The following is a 24,908-nucleotide window of genomic DNA, read 5'->3' on the forward strand; positions in this document are numbered from 1 at the left end:
GGGCAAGTGCGGGATTGAGGTAAAGGATTACGATGAAGCGTGAGTGATGCCAATGGTTACGATTAAGGGGCATGTCCAAGAGTCATGGCTAGGGTTAGAATTACTGGTTCGGGCTCTAGTACAGAAAGAATAAGTTAATTATAAGACTTAAGGTCTAGCTCTGATGTGACTGTGACTGTGAAATTGTGTTTCCGTGTTGGGAGATCCCTGGGTGTCTCCGATGCTGACACACTGTATACAGGTCCAGGCATCAGTTGCAGGGTTAAAATTCTGTGTTCTCTCTGGTATACAGAAACATTCTCTTTACGGATAGAGATAGCTTCTGAGTCTGATGTGACAGGGTGCGCAAGATGGTGGATCAGGTTTATGGTGAGGCACGGATGACGTCAATGGTCAAGGTGAGGTCTCAGGAGCCCGAGCCAGGGGTAGTGTTAGGGTTAGGTCTTTGGAAAGCTGTAGGGGCAGGCAATTGGTACGTTTAGACTGAGGGTCCTTCTCCAAGTTTAGGGCAACTGTCCAACTGAGTCGCAGTGAGGCAAGGGTGACGTCCATGATGATTTTGGAGGATCAGGTCACAGGAATGTGCTAGGGTTAGGGTTAGGCAATTGTCTAAAGTTTATGCGGTGGATGTGGTTATGTTTAGATTAAGCATCCTACTCTGACGTGTGGGTGAAGGCCAGCTTTGACTTCATCATCAAGATGTGGCATCGGTGACACCAATGCTGACGGTGAGCATTCAGGTTAAGGATCCGGGGCTAGGGTTAGGGTTTTCTGTAAGGAGAGGTCTATGCAGAAAATATGGTTATGGACAGAATTTGCGAAAAATTCTGAATTGAGTGTGAGTGTGAGATCGAGTCAGAGGATTAAGGGAGTCATAGTTGATAGCAACGGTGAAGGTGAAGATTCTGGTTCAAGGGTCAGATCTAGGGTTAGTGTTATGTGTTCGATAAGGAGTACGGGTGAGATAGGGTTGCAGTTAGAATTCGGATCCACCTCTGATGTGAGGTTTTGGGCAAGAATAAGTTTAAGGTTTAAGGTGAAGTGAGTGTGACATCAATGATGAAGGTGAAGTGTCAGATCCTGGCACCAGGGATAGGGTTGGCATTAGTAGTAAGGTAAGGAGTCTGCGGAAAATTGAGTGACATTTAGCGTTCTGATCCGACTCTGACAAGAGGGCAGTGGCCAGAACGAGCTTCAGGGTTGTGGGAACGAATGACAGACGTCGATGCTGATGGTAGCGGTTCAGTGAAAGGGTCCTGGGAGAGGGTTAGGGCTATCTGTGAGAGAAAATCTCTGCGGAAGAGACGGTTACCGAGAGAATAAGGGTTCTCTTCTGTTGTGATTGAGAATGTGAAATTCAGTCTCCGAGTTAAGATGTGTCTTAGTTGACATCAATGTTGTAGGTGAAGAATCTAGTCCAAGGCTTCGCGCTAGGGTTAGGGTTAGGTGTTCAGGAAGATTTACAGGAATGTGGAGTAACATTTAGAGATTGCATCTGACCCTGAAGTGAGGGCGAGGGCCACCTTGAGCTTCAGGCTTATGGTGCGGCAAGACAGACATTGAGGCTGTTGGTTTTGGATCAGGTAAAATGCCGAGGGCTAGAGTAAGTTTATTGTGTTCTGTAAGGTGTAGAAGAAGGATAGGTTTATGGAAAAATTTCGAGTTTCTCTCCGATGGGAGGGCACGTTCGGGATTGAAGATTAGGATTACGATGAAGCGCAGGTGATGCCAACGGTTATGGTGAAGGGGCAGGTCCAAGAGTCATGGCTAGGCTTTGAATATAGAGGTTAGGGCTGTTGTGCAGAAAGGATAAGTTAATTATTAGGGTTAGGGTCTACCTCTGATGTGAGTGCGAGTGTGAATTTGCGTTTCCGTGTTGAGGAGATCCCTGGGTGTTTGTGATAATGACGCTTTGTGTGTAGGTCCAGGCACCAGTTTTAGAGTTAAAATTTTTTGTTCTCTCTGGTATGCAGAGACAGTGGCTTTATGGATAGAGTTGGCTTCTATTTCTGATGAGAAAGGGAGTACAAGATGGTGGATCAGGTTTATGGTGAGGCATGGTTGACGTCAATGGTCAAGGTGAGGTGTCAGGACCACGAGCCAGGGCTAGGGTTAGGGTTAGGATTTTGGAAAGCCGTAGGGGCAGGGTATTGGTACGTTTAGACTGAGGGTCCTTCTGCAAGGTTAGGGCAACTGTCCAATTCAGTCGCAGGCTTACAATGAGGCAAGGGTCACATCCATGGAGATTATGGATGGTCAGGCCACAGGTATGTGCTAGGGTTAGGGATAGGGAATTGTTTTTGTTTATGCCGTGGATGTGGTTATGTTTAGATAGAGGATCCTACTCTGACGTGTGGGTGAAGGCCAGTTTGGACTTCATCATTAAGGTATGGCATCGGTGACATCAATGCTGGTGGTGAGCATGCAGGTAAAGGAACCTGTTCCAGGGTTAGAGTTTTCTGTAAGGAAAAGTCTATGCAGGTTTATGCAGATAATATGGTTATGGACAGAATTAGGGTGCAATTCTAAATTGAGGGCGAGTGTGAGATCGAGTCACACCATTAAGGGTGTCATAGTGGGTAGCAACGATGAAGGTGAATAATCTGATTCAAAGTTCAGATCTAGGGTAGGGTTATGGGTTTGATAAGGAGTACGGGTGAAGTAGGGTTGCAGTTAGAATTCGGATCCGCCTCTGATGTGAGGGTGAGTGCAAGAATAAGTTTAAGTTTCAGGTGAAGTGAGGGTCACAACAATGATGAAGTTGAAGTATCAGATCCCGGAAACAGGGATAGGGTCAGCATTAGTTGTAAGGTAAGGAGTATGCTGCAGATTGAGTGACAGTTAGAGTACTGATCCGACTCTGACATGAGGGCAGCGTCCAGAACGAGCTTCAGGATTATGGGGAGGAATGACAGACGTCGATGCTGATGGTGGCGGTTCAGTGAAAGGAGCCTGGGATACGCTTAGGGTTATCTGTAAGAGAAAATCAGTGCGGAAAAGACGGTTTCCGAAAGAACTAGGGTTCTCTTCTGATGTCAGTGCGAGTGTGAGATTCAAGCTCCGAATTAAGATGTGTCGTAGTTGACATCATTGCTGCGGGTGAAAAATCTAGTCCAGGGCTTGGCACTAGGGTTAGGGTTAGGTGTTCAGTACGATTGACAGGATTATGCAGTTACATTTAGAGTTCGCATCTGTCCCTGACGTGAGGGTGACGGCGACCTTGAGATTCAGGCTTATGGTGCGGCATGACAGACGTTGAAGCTGATGGTGTCGGTTCAGGTATAGTCCCAAGGGCTAGAGTAAGTTTAGTTTTGTTCTGTAAGGTGTACAGGAAGGATAGGGTTATGGAAAGGCTTCAGGTTTCTCTCTGATGGGAGGGCAAGTGCGGGATTGAGGTAAAGGATTACGATGAAGCGTGAGTGATGCCAATGGTTACGATTAAGGGGCATGTCCAAGAGTCATGGCTAGGGTTAGAATTACTGGTTCGTGCTCTAGTACAGAAAGAATAAGTTAATTATAAGACTTAAGGTCTAGTTCTGATGTGACTGTGACTGTGAAATTGTGTTTCCGTGTTGGGAGATCCCTGGGTGTCTCCGATGCTGACACACTGTATACAGGTCCAGGAATCAGTTGCAGGGTTAAAATTCTGTGTTCTCTCTGGTATACAGAAACATTCTCTTTACGGATAGAGATAGCTTCTGAGTCTGATGTGACAGGGTGCGCAAGATGGTGGATCAGGTTTATGGTGAGGCACGGATGACGTCAATGGTCAAGGTGAGGTCTCAGGAGCCCGAGCCAGGGGTAGTGTTAGGGTTAGGTCTTTGGAAAGCTGTAGGGGCAGGCAATTGGTACGTTTAGACTGAGGGTCCTTCTCCAAGTTTAGGGCAACTGTCCAACTGAGTCGCAGTGAGGCAAGGGTGACGTCCATGATGATTTTGGAGGATCAGGTCACAGGAATGTGCTAGGGTTAGGGTTAGGCAATTGTCTAAAGTTTATGCGGTGGATGTGGTTATGTTTAGATTAAGCATCCTACTCTGACGTGTGGGTGAAGGCCAGCTTGGACTTCATCATCAAGATGTGGCATCGGTGACACCAATGCTGACGGTGAGCATTCAGGTTAAGGATCCAGGGCTAGGGTTAGGGTTTTCTGTAAGGAGAGGTCTATGCAGAAAATATGGTTATGGACAGAATTTGCGAAAAATTCTGAATTGAGTGTGAGTGTGAGATCGAGTCAGAGGATTAAGGGAGTCATAGTTGATAGCAACGGTGAAGGTGAAGATTCTGGTTAAAGGGTCAGATCTAGGGTTAGTGTTATGTGTTCGATAAGGAGTACGGGTGAGATAGGGTTGCAGTTAGAATTCGGATCCACCTCTGATGTGAGGTTTTGGGCAAGAATAAGTTTAAGGTTTAAGGTGAAGTGAGTGTGACATCAATGATGAAGGTGAAGTGTCAGATCCTGGCACCAGGGATAGGGTTGGCATTAGTTGTAAGGTAAGGAGTCTGCGGAAAATTGAGTGACATTTAGCGTTCTGATCCGACTCTGACAAGAGGGCAGTGGCCAGAACGAGCTTCAGGGTTGTGGGAACGAATGACAGACGTCGATGCTGATGGTAGCGGTTCAGTGAAAGGGTCCTGGGAGAGGGTTAGGGCTATCTGTAAGAGAAAATCTCTGCGGAAGAGACGGTTACTGAGAGAATAAGGGTTCTCTTCTGTTGTGATTGAGAATGTGAAATTCAGGCTCCGAGTTAAGATGTGTCTTAGTTGACATCAATGTTGTAGGTGAAGAATCTAGTCCAAGGCTTCGCGCTAGGGTTAGGGTTAGGTGTTCAGTAAGATTTACAGGAATGTGGAGTAACATTTAGAGTTTGCATCTGACCCTGAAGTGAGGGCGAGGGCCACCTTGAGCTTCAGGCTTATGGTGCGGCAAGACAGACATTGAGGCTGTTGGTTTTGGATCAGGTAAAATGCCGAGGGCTAGAGTAAGTTTATTGTGTTCTGTAAGGTGTAGAAGAAGGATAGGTTTATGGAAAAATTTCGAGTTTCTCTCCGATGGGAGGGCACGTTCGGGATTGAAGATTAGGATTACGATGAAGCGCATGTGATGCCAACGGTTATGGTGAAGGGGCAGGTCCAAGAGTCATGACTAGGCTTTGAATATAGAGGTTAGGGCTGTTGTGCAGAAAGGATAAGTTAATTATTAGGGTTAGGGTCTACCTCTGATGTGACTGCGAGTGTGAATTTGCGTTTCCGTGTTGAGGAGATCCCTGGGTGTTTGTGATAATGACGCTTTGTGTGTAGGTCCAGGCACCAGTTTTAGAGTTAAAATTTTTTTTCTCTCTGGTATGCAGAGACAGTGGCTTTATGGATAGAGTTGGCTTCTATTTCTGATGAGAAAGGGAGTTCAAGATGGTGGATCAGGTTTATGGTGAGGCATGGTTGACGTCAATGGTCAAGGTGAGGTGTCAGGACCACGAGCCAGGGCTAGGGTTAGGGTTAGGATTTTGGAAAGCCGTAGGGGCAGGGTATTGGTACTTTTAAACTGAGGGTCCTTCTGCAAGGTTAGGGCAACTGTCCAATTCAGTCGCAGGCTTACAATGAGGCAAGGGTCACATCCATGGAGATTATGGATGGTCAGGCCACAGGTATGTGCTAGGGTTAGGGATAGGGAATTGTTTTAGTTTATGCCGTGGATGTGGTTATGTTTAGATAGAGGATCCTACTCTGACGTGTGGGTGAAGGCCAGTTTGGACTTCATCATTAAGGTATGGCATCGGTGACATCAATGCTGGTGGTGAGCATGCAGGTAAAGGAACCTGTTCCAGGGTTAGAGTTTTCTGTAAGGAAAGGTCTATGCAGGTTTATGCAGATAATATGGTTATGGACAGAATTAGGGTGCAATTCTAAATTGAGGGCGAGTGTGAGATCGAGTCACACCATTAAGGGTGTCATAGTGGGTAGCAACGATGAAGGTGAATAATCTGATTCAAGGTTCAGATCTAGGGTAGGGTTATGGGTTTGATAAGGAGTACGGGTGAAGTAGGGTTGCAGTTAGAATTCGGATCCGCCTCTGATGTGAGGGTGAGTGCAAGAATAAGTTTAAGTTTCAGGTGAAGTGAGGGTCACAACAATGATGAAGGTGAAGTGTCAGATCCCGGTACCAGGGATAGGGACAGCATTAGTTGTAAGGTAAGGAGTATGCTGCAGATTGAGTGACAGTTAGAGTACTGATCCGATTCTGACATGAGGGCAGCGTCCAGAACGAGCTTCAGGATTATGGGGAGGAATGACAGACGTCGATGCTGATGGTGGCGGTTCAGTGAAAGGAGCCTGGGATACGCTTAGGGTTATCTGTAAGAGAAAATCAGTGCGGAAAAGACGGTTTCCGAAAGAACTAGGGTTCTCTTCTGATGTCAGTGCGAGTGTGAGATTCAAGCTCCGAATTAAGATGTGTCGTAGTTTACATCATTGCTGCGGGTGAAAAATCTAGTCCAGGGCTTGGCACTAGGGTTAGGGTTAGGTGTTCAGTACGATTGACAGGATTATGCAGTTACATTTAGAGTTCGCATCTGTCCCTGACGTGCGGGTGACGGCGACCTTGAGATTCAGGCTTATGGTGCGGCATGACAGACGTTGAAGCTGATGGTGTCGGTTCAGGTATAGTCCCAAGGGCTAGAGTAAGTTTAGTTTTGTTCTGTAAGGTGTACAGGAAGGATAGGGTTATGGAAAGGCTTCAGGTTTCTCTCTGATGGGAGGGCAAGTGCGGGATTGAGGTAAAGGTTTACGATGAAGCGTGAGTGATGCCAATGGTTACGATTAAGGGGCATGTCCAAGAGTCATGGCTAGGGTTAGAATTACTGGTTCGGGCTCTAGTACAGAAAGAATAAGTTAATTATAAGACTTAAGGTCTAGCTCTGTTGTGACTGTGACTGTGAAATTGTGTTTCCGTGTTGGGAGATCCCTGGGTGTCTCCGATGCTGACACACTGTATACAGGTCCAGGCATCAGTTGCAGGGTTAAAATTCTGTGTTCTCTCTGGTATACAGAAACATTCTCTTTACGGATAGAGATAGCTTCTGAGTCTGATGTGACAGGGTGCGCAAGATGGTGGATCAGGTTTATGGTGAGGCACGGATGACGTCAATGGTCAAGGTGAGGTCTCAGGAGCCCGAGCCAGGGGTAGTGTTAGGGTTAGGTCTTTGGAAAGCTGTAGGGGCAGGCAATTGGTACGTTTAGACTGAGGGTCCTTCTCCAAGTTTAGGGCAACTGTCCAACTGAGTCGCAGTGAGGCAAGGGTGACGTCCATGATGATTTTGGAGGATCAGGTCACAGGAATGTGCTAGGGTTAGGGTTAGGCAATTGTCTAAAGTTTATGCGGTGGATGTGGTTATGTTTAGATTAAGCATCCTACTCTGACGTGTGGGTGAAGGCCAGCTTGGACTTCATCATCAAGATGTGGCATCGGTGACACCAATGCTGACGGTGAGCATTCAGGTTAAGGATCCGGGGCTAGGGTTAGGGTTTTCTGTAAGGAGCGGTCTATGCAGAAAATATGGTTATGGACAGAATTTGCGAAAAATTCTGAATTGAGTGTGAGTGTGAGATCGAGTCAGAGGATTAAGGGAGTCATAGTTGATAGCAACGGTGAAGGTGAAGATTCTGGTTCAAGGGTCAGATCTAGGGTTAGTGTTATGTGTTCGATAAGGAGTACAGGTGAGATAGGGTTGCAGTTAGAATTCGGATCCACCTCTGATGTGAGGTTTTGGGCAAGAATAAGTTTAAGGTTTAAGGTGAAGTGAGTGTGACATCAATGACGAAGGTGAAGTGTCAGATCCTGGCACCAGGGATAGGGTTGGCATTAGTTGTAAGGTAAGGAGTCTGCGGAAAATTGAGTGACATTTAGCGTTCTGATCCGACTCTGACAAGAGGGCAGTGGCCAGAACGAGCTTCAGGGTTGTGGGAACGAATGACAGACGTCGATGCTGATGGTAGCGGTTCAGTGAAAGGGTCCTGGGAGAGGGTTACGGCTATGTGTAAGAGAAAATCTCTGCGGAAGAGACGGTTACCGAGAGAATAAGGGTTCTCTTCCGTTGTGATTGAGAATGTGAAATTCAGGCTCCGAGTTAAGATGTGTCTTAGTTGACATCACTGTTGTAGGTGAAGAATCTAGTCCAAGGCTTCGCGCTAGGGTTGGGGTTAGGTGTTCAGTAAGATTTACAGGAATGTGGAGTAACATTTAGAGTTTGCATCTGACCCTGAAGTGAGGGCGAGGGCCACCTTGAGCTTCAGGCTTATGGTGCGGCAAGACAGACACTGAGGCTGTTGGTTTTGGATCAGGTAAAATGCCGAGGGCTAGAGTAAGTTTATTGTGTTCTGTAAGGTGTAGAAGAAGGATAGGTTTATGGAAAAATTTCGAGTTTCTCTCCGATGGGAGGGCACGTTCGGGATTGAAGATTAGGATTACGATGAAGCGCACGTGATGCCAGCAGTTATGGTGAAGGGGCAGGTCCAAGAGTCATGGCTAGGCTTTGAATATAGAGGTTAGGGCTCTTCTGCAGAAAGGATAAGTTAATTATTAGGGTTAGGGTCTACCTCTGATGTGAGTGCGAGTGTGAATTTGCGTTTCCGTGTTGAGGAGATCCCTGGGTATTTGTGATAATGACGCTTTGTGTGTAGGTCCAGGCACCAGTTTTAGAGTTAAAATTTTTTGTTCTCTCTGGTATGCAGAGACAGTGGCTTTATGGATAGAGTTGGCTTCTAGTTCTGATGAGAAAGGGAGTTCAAGATGGTGGATCAGGTTTATGGTGAGGCATGGTTGACGTCAATGGTCAAGTGAGGTGTCAGGACCACGAGCCAGGGCTAGGGTTAGGGTTAGGATTTTGGAAAGCCGTAGGGGCAAGGTATTGGTACGTTTAGACTGAGGGTCCTTCTGCAAGGTTAGGGCAACTGTCCAATTCAGTCCCAGGCTTACAATGAGGCAAGGGTCACAGCCATGGAGATTATGGATGGTCAGGCCACAGGTATGTGCTAGGGTTAGGGATAGGGAATTGTTTTAGTTTATGCCGTGGATGTGGTTATGTTTAGATAGAGGATCCTACTCTGACGTGTGGGTGAAGGCCAGTTTGGACTTCATCATTAAGGTATGGCATCGGTGACATCAATGCTGGTGGTGAGCATGCAGGTAAAGGAACCTGTTCCAGGGTTAGAGTTTTCTGTAAGGAAAGGTCTATGCAGGTTTATGCAGATAATATGGTTATGGACAGAATTAGGGTGCAATTCTAAATTGAGGGCGAGTGTGAGATCGAGTCACACCATTAAGGGTGTCATAGTGGGTAGCAACGATGAAGGTGAATAATCTGATTCAAGGTTCAGATCTAGGGTAGGGTTATGGGTTTGATAAGGAGTACGGGTGAAGTAGGGTTGCAGTTAGAATTCGGATCCGCCTCTGATGTGAGGGTGAGTGCAAGAATAAGTTTAAGTTTCAGGTGAAGTGAGGTTCACAAGAATGATGAAGGTGAAGTGTCAGATCCCGGTACCAGGGATAGGGTCAGCATTAGTTGTAAGGTAAGGAGTATGCTTCAGATTGAGTGACAGTTAGAGTACTGATCCGACTCTGACATGAGGGCAGCGTCCAGAACGAGCTTCAGGATTATGGGGAGGAATGACAGACGTCGATGCTGATGGTGGCGGTTCAGTGAAAGGGGCCTGGGATACGCTTAGGGTTATCTGTAAGAGAAAATCAGTGCGGCAAAGACGGTTTCCGAAAGAACTAGGGTTCTCTTCTGATGTCAGTGCGAGTGTGAGATTCAAGCTCCGAATTAAGATGTGTCGTAGTTGACATCATTGCTGCGGGTGAAAAATCTAGTCCAGGGCTTGGCACTAGGGTGAGGGTTAGGTGTTCAGTACGATTGACAGGATTATGCAGTTACATTTAGAGTTCGCATCTGTCCCTGACGTGCGGGTGACGGCGACCTTGAGATTCAGGCTTATGGTGCGGCATGACAGACGTTGAAGCTGATGGTGTCGGTTCAGGTATAGTCCCAAGGGCTAGAGTAAGTTTAGTTTTGTTCTGTAAGGTGTACAGGAAGGATAGGGTTATGGAAAGGCTTCAGGTTTCTCTCTGATGGGAGGGCAAGTGCGGGATTGAGGTTAAGGTTTACGATGAAGCGTGAGTGATGCCAATGGTTACGATTAAGGGGCATGTCCAAGAGTCATGGCTAGGGTTAGAATTACTGGTTCGGGCTCTAGTACAGAAAGAATAAGTTAATTATAAGACTTAAGGTCTAGCTCTGATGTGACTGTGACTGTGAAATTGTGTTTCCGTGTTGGGAGATCCCTGGGTGTCTCCGATGCTGACACACTGTATACAGGTCCAGGCATCAGTTGCAGGGTTAAAATTCTGTGTTCTCTCTGGTATACAGAAACATTCTCTTTACGGATAGAGATAGCTTCTGAGTCTGATGTGACAGGGTGCGCAAGATGGTGGATCAGGTTTATGGTGAGGCACGGATGACGTCAATGGTCAAGGTGAGGTCTCAGGAGCCCGAGCCATGGGCAGTGTTAGGGTTAGGTCTTTGGAAAGCTGTAGGGGCAGGCAATTGGTACGTTTAGACTGAGGGTCCTACTCCAAGTTTAGGGCAACTGTCCAACTGAGTCGCAGTGAGGCAAGGGTGACGTCCATGATGATTTTGGAGGCTCAGGTCACAGGAATGTGCTAGGGTTAGGGTTAGGCAATTTTCTAAAGATTATGCGCTGGATGTGGTTATGTTTAGATTAAGCATCCTACTCTGACGTGTGGGTGAAGGCCAGCTTGGACTTCATCATCAAGATGTGGCATCGGTGACACCAATGCTGACGGTGAGCATTCAGGTTAAGGATCCGGGGCTAGGGTTAGGGTTTTCTGTAAGGAGAGGTCTATGCAGAAAATATGGTTATGGACAGAATTTGCGAAAAATTCTGAATTGAGTGTGAGTGTGAGATCGAGTCAGAGGATTAAGGGAGTCATAGTTGATAGCAACGGTGAAGGTGAAGATTCTGGTTCAAGGGTCAGATCTAGGGTTAGTGTTATGTGTTCGATAAGGAGTACGGGTGAGATAGGGTTGCAGTTAGAATTCGGATCCACCTCTGATGTGAGGTTTTGGGCAAGAATAAGTTTAAGGTTTAAGGTGAAGTGAGTGTGACATCAATGATGAAGGTGAAGTGTCAGATCCTGGCACCAGGGATAGGGTTGGCATTAATTGTAAGGTAAGGAGTCTGCGGAAAATTGAGTGACATTTAGCGTTCTGATCCGACTCTGACAAGAGGGCAGTGGCCAGAACGAGCTTCAGGGTTGTGGGAACGAATGACAGACGTCGATGCTGATGGTAGCGGTTCAGTGAAAGGGTCCTGGGAGAGGGTTAGGGCTATGTGTAAGAGAAAATCTCTGCGGAAGAGACGGTTACCGAGAGAATAAGGGTTCTCTTCTGTTGTGATTGAGAATGTGAAATTCAGGCTCCGAGTTAAGATGTGTCTTAGTTGACATCAATGTTGTAGGTGAAGAATCTAGTCCAAGGCTTCGCGCTAGGGTTAGGGTTAGGTGTTCAGTAAGATTTACAGGAATGTGGAGTAACATTTAGAGTTTGCATCTGACCCTGAAGTGAGGGCGAGGGCCACCTTGAGCTTCAGGCTTATGGTGCGGCAAGACAGACATTGAGGCTGTTGGTTTTGGATCAGGTAAAATGCCGAGGGCTAGAGTAAGTTTATTGTGTTCTGTAAGGTGTAGAAGAAGGATAGGTTTATGGAAAAATTTCGAGTTTCTCTCCGATGGGAGGGCACGTTCGGGATTGAAGATTAGGATTACGATGAAGCGCAGGTGATGCCAACCGTTATGGTGAAGGGGCAGGTCCAAGAGTCATGGCTAGGCTTTGAATATAGAGGTTAGGGCTGTTGTGCAGAAAGGATAAGTTAATTATTAGGGTTAGGGTCTACCTCTGATGTGAGTGCGAGTGTGAATTTGCGTTTCCGTGTTGAGGAGATCCCTGGGTTTTTGTGATAATGACGCTTTGTGTGTAGGTCCAGGCACCAGTTTTAGAGTTAAAATTTTTTGTTCTCTCTGGTATGCCGAGACAGTGGCTTTATGGATAGAGTTGGCTTCTAGTTCTGATGAGAAAGGGAGTTCAAGATGGTGGATCAGGTTTATGGTGAGGCATGGTTGACGTCAATGGTCAAGGTGAGGTGTCAGGACCACGAGCCAGGGCTAGGGTTAGGGTTAGGATTTTGGAAAGCCGTAGGGGCAGGGTATTGGTACGTTTAGACTGAGGGTCCTTCTGCAAGGTTAGGGCAACTGTCCAATTCAGTTGCAGGCTTACAATGAGGCAAGGGTCACATCCATGGAGATTATGGATGGTCAGGCCACAGGTATGTGCTAGGGTTAGGGATAGGGACTTGTTTTAGTTTATGCCGTGGATGTGGTTATGTTTAGATAGAGGATCCTACTCTGACGTGTGGGTGAAGGCCAGTTTGGACTTCATCATTAAGGTATGGCATCGGTGACATCAATGCTGGTGGTGAGCATGCAGGTAAAGGAACCTGTTCCAGGGTTAGAGTTTTCTGTAAGGAAAGGTCTATGCAGGTTTATGCAGATAATATGGTTATGGACAGAATTAGGTTGCAATTCTAAATTGAGGGCGAGTGTGAGATCGAGTCACACCATTAAGGGTGTCATAGTGGGTAGCAACGATGAAGGTGAATAATCTGATTCAAGGTTCAGGTCTAGGGTAGGGTTATGGGTTTGATAAGGAGTACGGGTGAAGTAGGGTTGCAGTTAGAATTCGGATCCGCCTCTGATGTGAGGGTGAGTGCAAGAATAAGTTTAAGTTTCAGGTGAAGTGAGGGTCACAACAATGATGAAGGTGAAGTGTCAGATCCCGGTACCAGGGATAGGGTCAGCATTAGTTGTAAGGTAAGGAGTATGCTGCAGATTGAGTGACAGTTAGAGTACTGATCCGACTCTGACATGAGGGCAGCGTCCAGAACGAGCTTCAGGATTATGGGTAGGAATGACAGACGTCGATGCTGATGGTGGCGGTTCAGTGAAAGGGGCCTGGGATACGCTTAGGGTTATCTGTAAGAGAAAATCAGTGCGGAAAAGACGGTTTCCGAAAGAACTAGGGTTCTCTTCTGATGTCAGTGCGAGTGTGAGATTCAAGCTGCGAATTAAGATGTGTCGTAGTTGACATCATTGCTGCGGGTGAAAAATCTAGTCCAGGGCTTGGCACTAGGGTTAGGGTTAGGAGTTCAGTAAGATTGACAGGATTATGCAGTTACATTTAGAGTTCGCATCTGTCCCTGACGTGAGGGTGACGGCGACCTTGAGATTCAGGCTTATGGTGCGGCATGACAGACGTTGAAGCTGATGGTATCGGTTGAGGTATAGTCCCAAGGGCTAGAGTAAGTTTAGTTTTGTTCTGTAAGGTGTACAGGAAGGATAGGGTTATGGAAAGGCTTCAGGTTTCTCTCTGATGGGAGGGCAAGTGCGGGATTGAGGTAAAGGATTACGATGAAGCGTGAGTGATGCCAATGGTTACGATTAAGGGGCATGTCCAAGAGTCATGGCTAGGGTTAGAATTACTGGTTCGGGCTCTAGTACAGAAAGAATAAGTTAATTATAAGACTTAAGGTCTAGGTCTGATGGGACTGTGACTGTGAAATTGTGTTTCCGTGTTGGGAGATCCCTGGGTGTCTCTGATGCTGACACACTGTATACAGGTCCAGGCATCAGTTGCAGGGTTAAAATTCTGTGTTCTCTCTGGTATACAGAAACATTCTCTTTACGGATAGAGATAGCTTCTGAGTCTGATGTGACAGGGTGCGCAAGATGGTGGATCAGGTTTATGGTGAGGCATGGATGACGTCAATGGTCAAGGTGAGGTCTCAGGAGCCCGAGCCAGGGGTTGTGTTAGGGTTAGGTCTTTGGAAAGCTGTAGGGGCAGGCAATTGGTACGTTTAGACTGAGGGTCCTTCTCCAAGTTTAGGGCAACTGTCCAACTGAGTCGCAGTGAGGCAAGGGTGACGTCCATGATGATTTTGGAGGCTCAGGTCACAGGAATGTGCTAGGGTTAGGGTTAGGCAATTGTCTAAAGTTTATGCGGTGGATGTGGTTATGTTTAGATTAAGCATCCTACTCTGACGTGTGGGTGAAGGCCAGCTTGGACTTCATCATCAAGATGTGGCATCGGTGACAGCAATGCTGACGGTGAGCATTCAGGTTAAGGATCCGGGCCTAGGGTTAGGGTTTTCTGTAAGGAAAGGTCTATGCAGAAAATATGGTTATGGACAGAATTTGCGAAAAATTCTGAATTGAGTGTGAGTGTGAGATCGAGTCAGAGGATTAAGGGAGTCATAGTTGATAGCAACGGTGAAGGTGAAGATTCTGGTTCAAGGGTCAGATCTAGGGTTAGGGTTATGTGTTCGATAAGGAGTACGGGTGAGATAGGTTTGCAGTTAGAATTCGGATCCACCTCTGATGTGACGTTTTGTGCAAGAATAAGTTTAAGGTTTAAGGTGAAGTGAGTGTGACATCAATGATGAAGGTGAAGTGTCAGATCCTGGCACCAGGGATAGGGTTGGCATTAGTTGTAAGGTAAGGAGTCTGCAGAAAATTGAGTGACATATTGCGTTCTGATCCGACTCTGACAAGAGGGCTGTGGCCAGAACGAGCTTCAGGGTTGTGGGAACGAATGACAGACGTCGATGCTGATGGTAGCGGTTCAGTGAAAGGGTCCTGGGAGAGGGTTAGGGCTATCTGTGAGAGAAAATCTCTGCGGAAGAGACGGTTACCGAGAGAATAAGGGTTCTCTTCTGTTGTGATTGAGAATGTGAAATTCAGGCTCCGAGTTAAGATGTGTCTTAGTTGACATCAATGTTGTAGGTGAAGAATCTAGTCCAAGGCTTCGCGCTAGGGTTAGGGTTAGGTGTTCAGTAAGATTTACAGGAATGTGGAGTAACATTTAGAGTTTGCATCTGACCCTGAAGTGAGGGCGAGGGCCACCTTGAGCTTCAGGCTTATGGTGCGGCAAGACAGACATTGAGGCTGTTGGTTTTGGATCAGGTAAAATGCCGAGGGCTAGAGTAAGTTTATTGTGTTCAGTAAGGTGTAGAAGAAGGATAGGTTTATGGAAAAATTTCGAGTTTCTCTCCGATGGGAGGGCACGTTCGGGATTGAAGATTAGGATTACGATGAAGCGCAGGTGATGCCAGCGGTTATGGTGAAGGGGCAGGTCCAAGAGTCATGGCTAGGCTTTGAATATAGAGGTTAGGGCTGTTGTGCAGAAAGGATAAGTTAATTATTAGGGTTAGGGTCTACCTCTGATGTGAGTGCGAGTGTGAATTTGCGTTTCCGTGTTGAGGAGATCCCTGGGTATTTGTGATAATGACGCTTTGTGTGTAGGTCCAGGCACCAGTTTTAGAGTTAAAATTTTTTGTTCTCTCTGGTATGCAGAGACAGTGGCTTTATGGATAGAGTTGGCTTCTATTTCTGATGAGAAAGGGAGTTCAAGATGGTGGATCAGGTTTATGGTGAGGCATGGTTGACGTCAATGATCAAGGTGAGGTGTCAGGACCACGAGCCAGGGCTAGGGTTAGGGTTAGGATTTTGGAAAGCCGTAGGGGCAGGGTATTGGTACGTTTAGACTGAGGGTCCTTCTGCAAGGTTAGGGCAACTGTCCAATTCAGTCGCAGGCTTACAATGAGGCAAGGGTCACATCCATGGAGATTATGGATGGTCAGGCCACAGGTATGTGCTAGGGTTAGGGATAGGGAATTGTTTTAGTTTATGCCGTGGATGTGGTTATGTTTAGATAGAGGATCCTACTCTGACGTGTGGGTGAAGGCCAGTTTGGACTTCATCATTAAGGTATGGCATCGGTGACATCAATGCTGGTGGTGAGCATGCAGGTAAAGGAACCTGTTCCAGGGTTAGTTTTCTGTAAGGAAAGGTCTATGCAGGTTTATGCAGATAATATGGTTATGGACAGAATTAGGGTGCAATTCTAAATTGAGGGCGAGTGTGAGATCGAGTCACACCATTAAGGGTGTCATAGTGGGTAGCAACGATGAAGGTGAATAATCTGATTCAAGGTTCAGATCTAGGGTAGGGTTATGGGTTTGATAAGGAGTACGGGTGAAGTAGGGTTGCAGTTAGAATTCGGATCCGCCTCTGATGTGAGGGTGAGTGCAAGAATAAGTTTAAGTTTCAGGTGAAGTGAGGGTCACAACAATGATGAAGGTGAAGTGTCAGATCCCGGTACCAGGGATAGGGTCAGCATTAGTTGTAAGGTAAGGAGTATGCTGCAGATTGAGTGACAGTTAGAGTACTGATCCGACTCTGACATGAGGGCAGCGTCCAGAACGAGCTTCAGGATTATGGGGAGGAATGACAGACGTCGATGCTGATGGTGGCGGTTCAGTGAAAGGGGCCTGGGATACGCTTAGGGTTATCTGTAAGAGAAAATCAGTGCGGCAAAGACGGTTTCCGAAAGAACTAGGGTTCTCTTCTGATGTCAGTGCGAGTGTGAGATTCAAGCTCCGAATTAAGATGTGTCTTAGTTGACATCATTGCTGCGGGTGAAAAATCTAGTCCAGGGCTTGGCACTAGGGTGAGGGTTAGGTGTTCAGTACGATTGACAGGATTATGCAGTTACATTTAGAGTTCGCATCTGTCCCTGACGTGCGGGTGACGGCGACCTTGAGATTCAGGCTTATGGTGCGGCATGACAGACGTTGAAGCTGACGGTGTCGGTTCAGGTATAGTCCCAAGGGCTAGAGTAAGTTTAGTTTTGTTCTGTAAGGTGTACAGGAAGGATAGGGTTATGGAAAGGCTTCAGGTTTCTCTCTGATGGGAGGGCAAGTGCGGGATTGAGGTAAAGGTTTACGATGAAGCGTGAGTGATGCCAATGGTTACGATTAAGGGGCATGTCCAAGAGTCATGGCTAGGGTTAGAATTACTGGTTCGGGCTCTAGTACAGAAAGAATAAGTTAATTATAAGACTTAAGGTCTAGCTCTGATGTGACTGTGACTGTGAAATTGTGTTTCCGTGTTGGGAGATCCCTGGGTGTCTCCGATGCTGACACACTGTATACAGGTCCAGGCATCAGTTGCAGGGTTAAAATTCTGTGTTCTCTCTGGTATACAGAAACATTCTCTTTACGGATAGAGATAGCTTCTGAGTCTGATGTGACAGGGTGCGCAAGATGGTGGATCAGGTTTATGGTGAGGCACGGATGACGTCAATGGTCAAGGTGAGGTCTCAGGAGCCCGAGCCATGGGCAGTGTTAGGGTTAGGTCTTTGGAAAGCTGTAGGGGCAGGCAATTGGTACGTTTAGACTGAGGGTCCTACTCCAAGTTTAGGGCAACTGTCCAACTGAGTCGCAGTGAGGCAAGGGTGACGTCCATGATGATTTTGGAGGCTCAGGTCACAGGAATGTGCTAGGGTTAGGGTTAGGCAATTTTCTAAAGATTATGCGCTGGATGTGGTTATGTTTAGATTAAGCATCCTACTCTGACGTGTGGGTGAAGGCCAGCTTGGACTTCATCATCAAGATGTGGCATCGGTGACACCAATGCTGACGGTGAGCATTCAGGTTAAGGATCCGGGGCTAGGGTTAGGGTTTTCTGTAAGGAGAGGTCTATGCAGAAAATATGGTTATGGACAGAATTTGCGAAAAATTCTGAATTGAGTGTGAGTGTGAGATCGAGTCAGAGGATTAAGGGAGTCATAGTTGATAGCAACGGTGAAGGTGAAGATTCTGGTTCAAGGGTCAGATCTAGGGTTAGTGTTATGTGTTCGATAAGGAGTACGGGTGAGATAGGGTTGCAGTTAGAATTCGGATCCACCTCTGATGTGAGGTTTTGGGCAAGAATAAGTTTAAGGTTTAAGGTGAAGTGAGTGTGACATCAATGATGAAGGTGAAGTGTCAGATCCTGGCACCAGGGATAGGGTTGGCATTAATTGTAAGGTAAGGAGTCTGCGGAAAATTGAGTGACATTTAGCGTTCTGATCCGACTCTGACAAGAGGGCAGTGGCCAGAACGAGCTTCAGGGTTGTGGGAACGAATGACAGACGTCGATGCTGATGGTAGCGGTTCAGTGAAAGGGTCCTGGGAGAGGGTTAGGGCTATGTGTAAGAGAAAATCTCTGCGGAAGAGACGGTTACCGAGAGAATAAGGGTTCTCTTCTGTTGTGATTGAGAATGTGAAATTCAGGCTCCGAGTTAAGATGTGTCTTAGTTGACATCAATGTTGTAGGTGAAGAATCTAGTCCAAGGCTTCGCGCTAGGGTTAGGGTTAGGTGTTCAGTAAGATTTACAGGAATGTGGAGTAACATTTAGAGTTTGCATCTGACCCTGAAGTGAGGGCGAGGGCCACCTTGAGCTTCAGGCTTATGGTGCGGCAAGACAGACATTGAGGCTGTTGGTTTTGGATCAGGTAAAATGCCGAGGGCTAGAGTAAGTTTATTGTGTTCTGTAAGGTGTAGAAGAAGGATAGGTTTATGGAAAAATTTCGAGTTTCTCTCCGATGGGAGGGCACGTTCGGGATTGAAGATTAGGATTACGATGAAGCGCAGGTGATGCCAACCGTTATGGTGAAGGGGCAGGTCCAAGAGTCATGGCTAGGCTTTGAATATAGAGGTTAGGGCTGTTGTGCAGAAAGGATAAGTTAATTATTAGGGTTAGGGTCTACCTCTGATGTGAGTGCGAGTGTGAATTTGCGTTTCCGTGTTGAGGAGATCCCTGGGTTTTTGTGATAATGACGCTTTGTGTGTAGGTCCAGGCACCAGTTTTAGAGTTAAAATTTTTTGTTCTCTCTGGTATGCCGAGACAGTGGCTTTATGGATAGAGTTGGCTTCTAGTTCTGATGAGAAAGGGAGTTCAAGATGGTGGATCAGGTTTATGGTGAGGCATGGTTGACGTCAATGGTCAAGGTGAGGTGTCAGGACCACGAGCCAGGGCTAGGGTTAGGGTTAGGATTTTGGAAAGCCGTAGGGGCAGGGTATTGGTACGTTTAGACTGAGGGTCCTTCTGCAAGGTTAGGGCAACTGTCCAATTCAGTTGCAGGCTTACAATGAGGCAAGGGTCACATCCATGGAGATTATGGATGGTCAGGCCACAGGTATGTGCTAGGGTTAGGGATAGGGACTTGTTTTAGTTTATGCCGTGGATGTGGTTATGTTTAGATAGAGGATCCTACTCTGACGTGTGGGTGAAGGCCAGTTTGGACTTCATCATTAAGGTATGGCATCGGTGACATCAATGCTGGTGGTGAGCATGCAGGTAAAGGAACCTGTTCCAGGGTTAGAGTTTTCTGTAAGGAAAGGTCTATGCAGGTTTATGCAGATAATATGGTTATGGACAGAATTAGGTTGCAATTCTAAATTGAGGGCGAGTGTGAGATCGAGTCACACCATTAAGGGTGTCATAGTGGGTAGCAACGATGAAGGTGAATAATCTGATTCAAGGTTCAGATCTAGGGTAGGGTTATGGGTTTGATAAGGAGTACGGGTGAAGTAGGGTTGCAGTTAGAATTCGGATCCGCCTCTGATGTGAGGGTGAGTGCAAGAATAAGTTTAAGTTTCAGGTGAAGTGAGGGTCACAACAATGATGAAGGTGAAGTGTCAGATCCCGGTACCAGGGATAGGGTCAGCATTAGTTGTAAGGTAAGGAGTATGCTGCAGATTGAGTGACAGTTAGAGTACTGATCCGACTCTGACATGAGGGCAGCGTCCAGAACGAGCTTCAGGATTATGGGTAGGAATGACAGACGTCGATGCTGATGGTGGCGGTTCAGTGAAAGGGGCCTGGGATACGCTTAGGGTTATCTGTAAGAGAAAATCAGTGCGGAAAAGACGGTTTCCGAAAGAACTAGGGTTCTCTTCTGATGTCAGTGCGAGTGTGAGATTCAAGCTGCGAATTAAGATGTGTCGTAGTTGACATCATTGCTGCGGGTGAAAAATCTAGTCCAGGGCTTGGCACTAGGGTTAGGGTTAGGAGTTCAGTAAGATTGACAGGATTATGCAGTTACATTTAGAGTTCGCATCTGTCCCTGACGTGAGGGTGACGGCGACCTTGAGATTCAGGCTTATGGTGCGGCATGACAGACGTTGAAGCTGATGGTATCGGTTGAGGTATAGTCCCAAGGGCTAGAGTAAGTTTAGTTTTGTTCTGTAAGGTGTACAGGAAGGATAGGGTTATGGAAAGGCTTCAGGTTTCTCTCTGATGGGAGGGCAAGTGCGGGATTGAGGTAAAGGATTACGATGAAGCGTGAGTGATGCCAATGGTTACGATTAAGGGGCATGTCCAAGAGTCATGGCTAGGGTTAGAATTACTGGTTCGGGCTCTAGTACAGAAAGAATAAGTTAATTATAAGACTTAAGGTCTAGGTCTGATGGGACTGTGACTGTGAAATTGTGTTTCCGTGTTGGGAGATCCCTGGGTGTCTCTGATGCTGACACACTGTATACAGGTCCAGGCATCAGTTGCAGGGTTAAAATTCTGTGTTCTCTCTGGTATACAGAAACATTCTCTTTACGGATAGAGATAGCTTCTGAGTCTGATGTGACAGGGTGCGCAAGATGGTGGATCAGGTTTATGGTGAGGCATGGATGACGTCAATGGTCAAGGTGAGGTCTCAGGAGCCCGAGCCAGGGGTTGTGTTAGGGTTAGGTCTTTGGAAAGCTGTAGGGGCAGGCAATTGGTACGTTTAGACTGAGGGTCCTTCTCCAAGTTTAGGGCAACTGTCCAACTGAGTCGCAGTGAGGCAAGGGTGACGTCCATGATGATTTTGGAGGCTCAGGTCACAGGAATGTGCTAGGGTTAGGGTTAGGCAGTTGTCTAAAGTTTATGCGGTGGATGTGGTTATGTTTAGATTAAGCATCCTACTCTGACGTGTGGGTGAAGGCCAGCTTGGACTTCATCATCAAGATGTGGCATCGGTGACAGCAATGCTGACGGTGAGCATTCAGGTTAAGGATCCGGGCCTAGGGTTAGGGTTTTCTGTAAGGAAAGGTCTATGCAGAAAATATGGTTATGGACAGAATTTGCGAAAAATTCTGAATTGAGTGTGAGTGTGAGATCGAGTCAGAGGATTAAGGGAGTCATAGTTGATAGCAACGGTGAAGGTGAAGATTCTGGTTCAAGGGTCAGATCTAGGGTTAGGGTTATGTGTTCGATAAGGAGTACGGGTGAGATAGGTTTGCAGTTAGAATTCGGATCCACCTCTGATGTGACGTTTTGTGCAAGAATAAGTTTAAGGTTTAAGGTGAAGTGAGTGTGACATCAATGATGAAGGTGAAGTGTCAGATCCTGGCACCAGGGATAGGGTTGGCATTAGTTGTAAGGTAAGGAGTCTGCAGAAAATTGAGTGACATATTGCGTTCTGATCCGACTCTGACAAGAGGGCTGTGGCCAGAACGAGCTTCAGGGTTGTGGGAACGAATGACAGACGTCGATGCTGATGGTAGCGGTTCAGTGAAAGGGTCCTGGGAGAGGGTTAGGGCTATCTGTGAGAGAAAATCTCTGCGGAAGAGACGGTTACCGAGAGAATAAGGGTTCTCTTCTGTTGTGATTGAGAATGTGAAATTCAGGCTCCGAGTTAAGATGTGTCTTAGTTGACATCAATGTTGTAGGTGAAGAATCTAGTCCAAGGCTTCGCGCTAGGGTTAGGGTTAGGTGTTCAGTAAGATTTACAGGAATGTGGAGTAACATTTAGAGTTTGCATCTGACCCTGAAGTGAGGGCGAGGGCCACCTTGAGCTTCAGGCTTATGGTGCGGCAAGACAGACATTGAGGCTGTTGGTTTTGGATCAGGTAAAATGCCGAGGGCTAGAGTAAGTTTATTGTGTTCAGTAAGGTGTAGAAGAAGGATAGGTTTATGGAAAAATTTCGAGTTTCTCTCCGATGGGAGGGCACGTTCGGGATTGAAGATTAGGATTACGATGAAGCGCAGGTGATGCCAACCGTTATGGTGAAGGGGCAGGTCCAAGAGTCATGGCTAGGCTTTGAATATAGAGGTTAGGGCTGTTGTGCAGAAAGGATAAGTTAATTATTAGGGTTAGGGTCTACCTCTGATGTGAGTGCGAGTGTGAATTTGCGTTTCCGTGTTGAGGAGATCCCTGGGTATTTGTGATAATGACGCTTTGTGTGTAGGTCCAGGCACCAGTTTTAGAGTTAAAATTTTTTGTTCTCTCTGGTATGCAGAGACAGTGGCTTTATGGATAGAGTTGGCTTCTATTTCTGATGAGAAAGGGAGTTCAAGATGGTGGATCAGGTTTATGGTGAGGCATGGTTGACGTCAATGATCAAGGTGAGGTGTCAGGACCACGAGCCAGGGCTAGGGTTAGGGTTAGGATTTTGGAAAGCCGTAGGGGCAGGGTATTGGTACGTTTAGACTGAGGGTCCTTCTGCAAGGTTAGGGCAACTGTCCAATTCAGTCGCAGGCTTACAATGAGGCAAGGGTCACATCCATGGAGATTATGGATGGTCAGGCCACAGGTATGTGCTAGGGTTAGGGATAGGGAATTGTTTTAGTTTATGCCGTGGATGTGGTTATGTTTAGATAGAGGATCCTACTCTGACGTGTGGGTGAAGGCCAGTTTGGACTTCATCATTAAGGTATGGCATCGGTGACATCAATGCTGGTGGTGAGCATGCAGGTAAAGGAACCTGTTCCAGGGTTAGTTTTCTGTAAGGAAAGGTCTATGCAGGTTTATGCAGATAATATGGTTATGGACAGAATTAGGGTGCAATTCTAAATTGAGGGCGAGTGTGAGATCGAGTCACACCATTAAGGGTGTCATAGTGGGTAGCAACGATGAAGGTGAATAATCTGATTCAAGGTTCAGATCTAGGGTAGGGTTATGGGTTTGATAAGGAGTACGGGTGAAGTAGGGTTGCAGTTAGAATTCGGATCCGCCTCTGATGTGAGGGTGAGTGCAAGAATAAGTTTAAGTTTCAGGTGAAGTGAGGGTCACAACAATGATGAAGGTGAAGTGTCAGATCCCGGTACCAGGGATAGGGTCAGCATTAGTTGTAAGGTAAGGAGTATGCTGCAGATTGAGTGACAGTTAGAGTACTGATCCGACTCTGACATGAGGGCAGCGTCCAGAACGAGCTTCAGGATTATGGGGAGGAATGACAGACGTCGATGCTGATGGTGGCGGTTCAGTGAAAGGGGCCTGGGATACGCTTAGGGTTATCTGTAAGAGAAAATCAGTGCGGCAAAGACGGTTTCCGAAAGAACTAGGGTTCTCTTCTGATGTCAGTGCGAGTGTGAGATTCAAGCTCCGAATTAAGATGTGTCTTAGTTGACATCATTGCTGCGGGTGAAAAATCTAGTCCAGGGCTTGGCACTAGGGTGAGGGTTAGGTGTTCAGTACGATTGACAGGATTATGCAGTTACATTTAGAGTTCGCATCTGTCCCTGACGTGCGGGTGACGGCGACCTTGAGATTCAGGCTTATGGTGCGGCATGACAGACGTTGAAGCTGACGGTGTCGGTTCAGGTATAGTCCCAAGGGCTAGAGTAAGTTTAGTTTTGTTCTGTAAGGTGTACAGGAAGGATAGGGTTATGGAAAGGCTTCAGGTTTCTCTCTGATGGGAGGGCAAGTGCGGGATTGAGGTAAAGGTTTACGATGAAGCGTGAGTGATGCCAATGGTTACGATTAAGGGGCATGTCCAAGAGTCATGGCTAGGGTTAGAATTACTGGTTCGGGCTCTAGTACAGAAAGAATAAGTTAATTATAAGACTTAAGGTCTAGCTCTGATGTGACTGTGACTGTGAAATTGTGTTTCCGTGTTGGGAGATCCCTGGGTGTCTCCGATGCTGACACACTGTATACAGGTCCAGGCATCAGTTGCAGGGTTAAAATTCTGTGTTCTCTCTGGTATACAGAAACATTCTCTTTACGGATAGAGATAGCTTCTGAGTCTGATGTGACAGGGTGCGCAAGATGGTGGATCAGGTTTATGGTGAGGCACGGATGACGTCAATGGTCAAGGTGAGGTCTCAGGAGCCCGAGCCATGGGCAGTGTTAGGGTTAGGTCTTTGGAAAGCTGTAGGGGCAGGCAATTGGTACGTTTAGACTGAGGGTCCTACTCCAAGTTTAGGGCAACTGTCCAACTGAGTCGCAGTGAGGCAAGGGTGACGTCCATGATGATTTTGGAGGCTCAGGTCACAGGAATGTGCTAGGGTTAGGGTTAGGCAATTTTCTAAAGATTATGCGCTGGATGTGGTTATGTTTAGATTAAGCATCCTACTCTGACGTGTGGGTGAAGGCCAGCTTGGACTTCATCATCAAGATGTGGCATCGGTGACACCAATGCTGACGGTGAGCATTCAGGTTAAGGATCCGGGGCTAGGGTTAGGGTTTTCTGTAAGGAGAGGTCTATGCAGAAAATATGGTTATGGACAGAATTTGCGAAAAATTCTGAATTGAGTGTGAGTGTGAGATCGAGTCAGAGGATTAAGGGAGTCATAGTTGATAGCAACGGTGAAGGTGAAGATTCTGGTTCAAGGGTCAGATCTAGGGTTAGTGTTATGTGTTCGATAAGGAGTACGGGTGAGATAGGGTTGCAGTTAGAATTCGGATCCACCTCTGATGTGAGGTTTTGGGCAAGAATAAGTTTAAGGTTTAAGGTGAAGTGAGTGTGACATCAATGATGAAGGTGAAGTGTCAGATCCTGGCACCAGGGATAGGGTTGGCATTAATTGTAAGGTAAGGAGTCTGCGGAAAATTGAGTGACATTTAGCGTTCTGATCCGACTCTGACAAGAGGGCAGTGGCCAGAACGAGCTTCAGGGTTGTGGGAACGAATGACAGACGTCGATGCTGATGGTAGCGGTTCAGTGAAAGGGTCCTGGGAGAGGGTTAGGGCTATGTGTA

This window comes from Manis javanica, chromosome 14, assembly GCF_040802235.1.
Source record: "Manis javanica isolate MJ-LG chromosome 14, MJ_LKY, whole genome shotgun sequence".
NCBI lineage: Eukaryota > Metazoa > Chordata > Mammalia > Pholidota > Manidae > Manis > Manis javanica.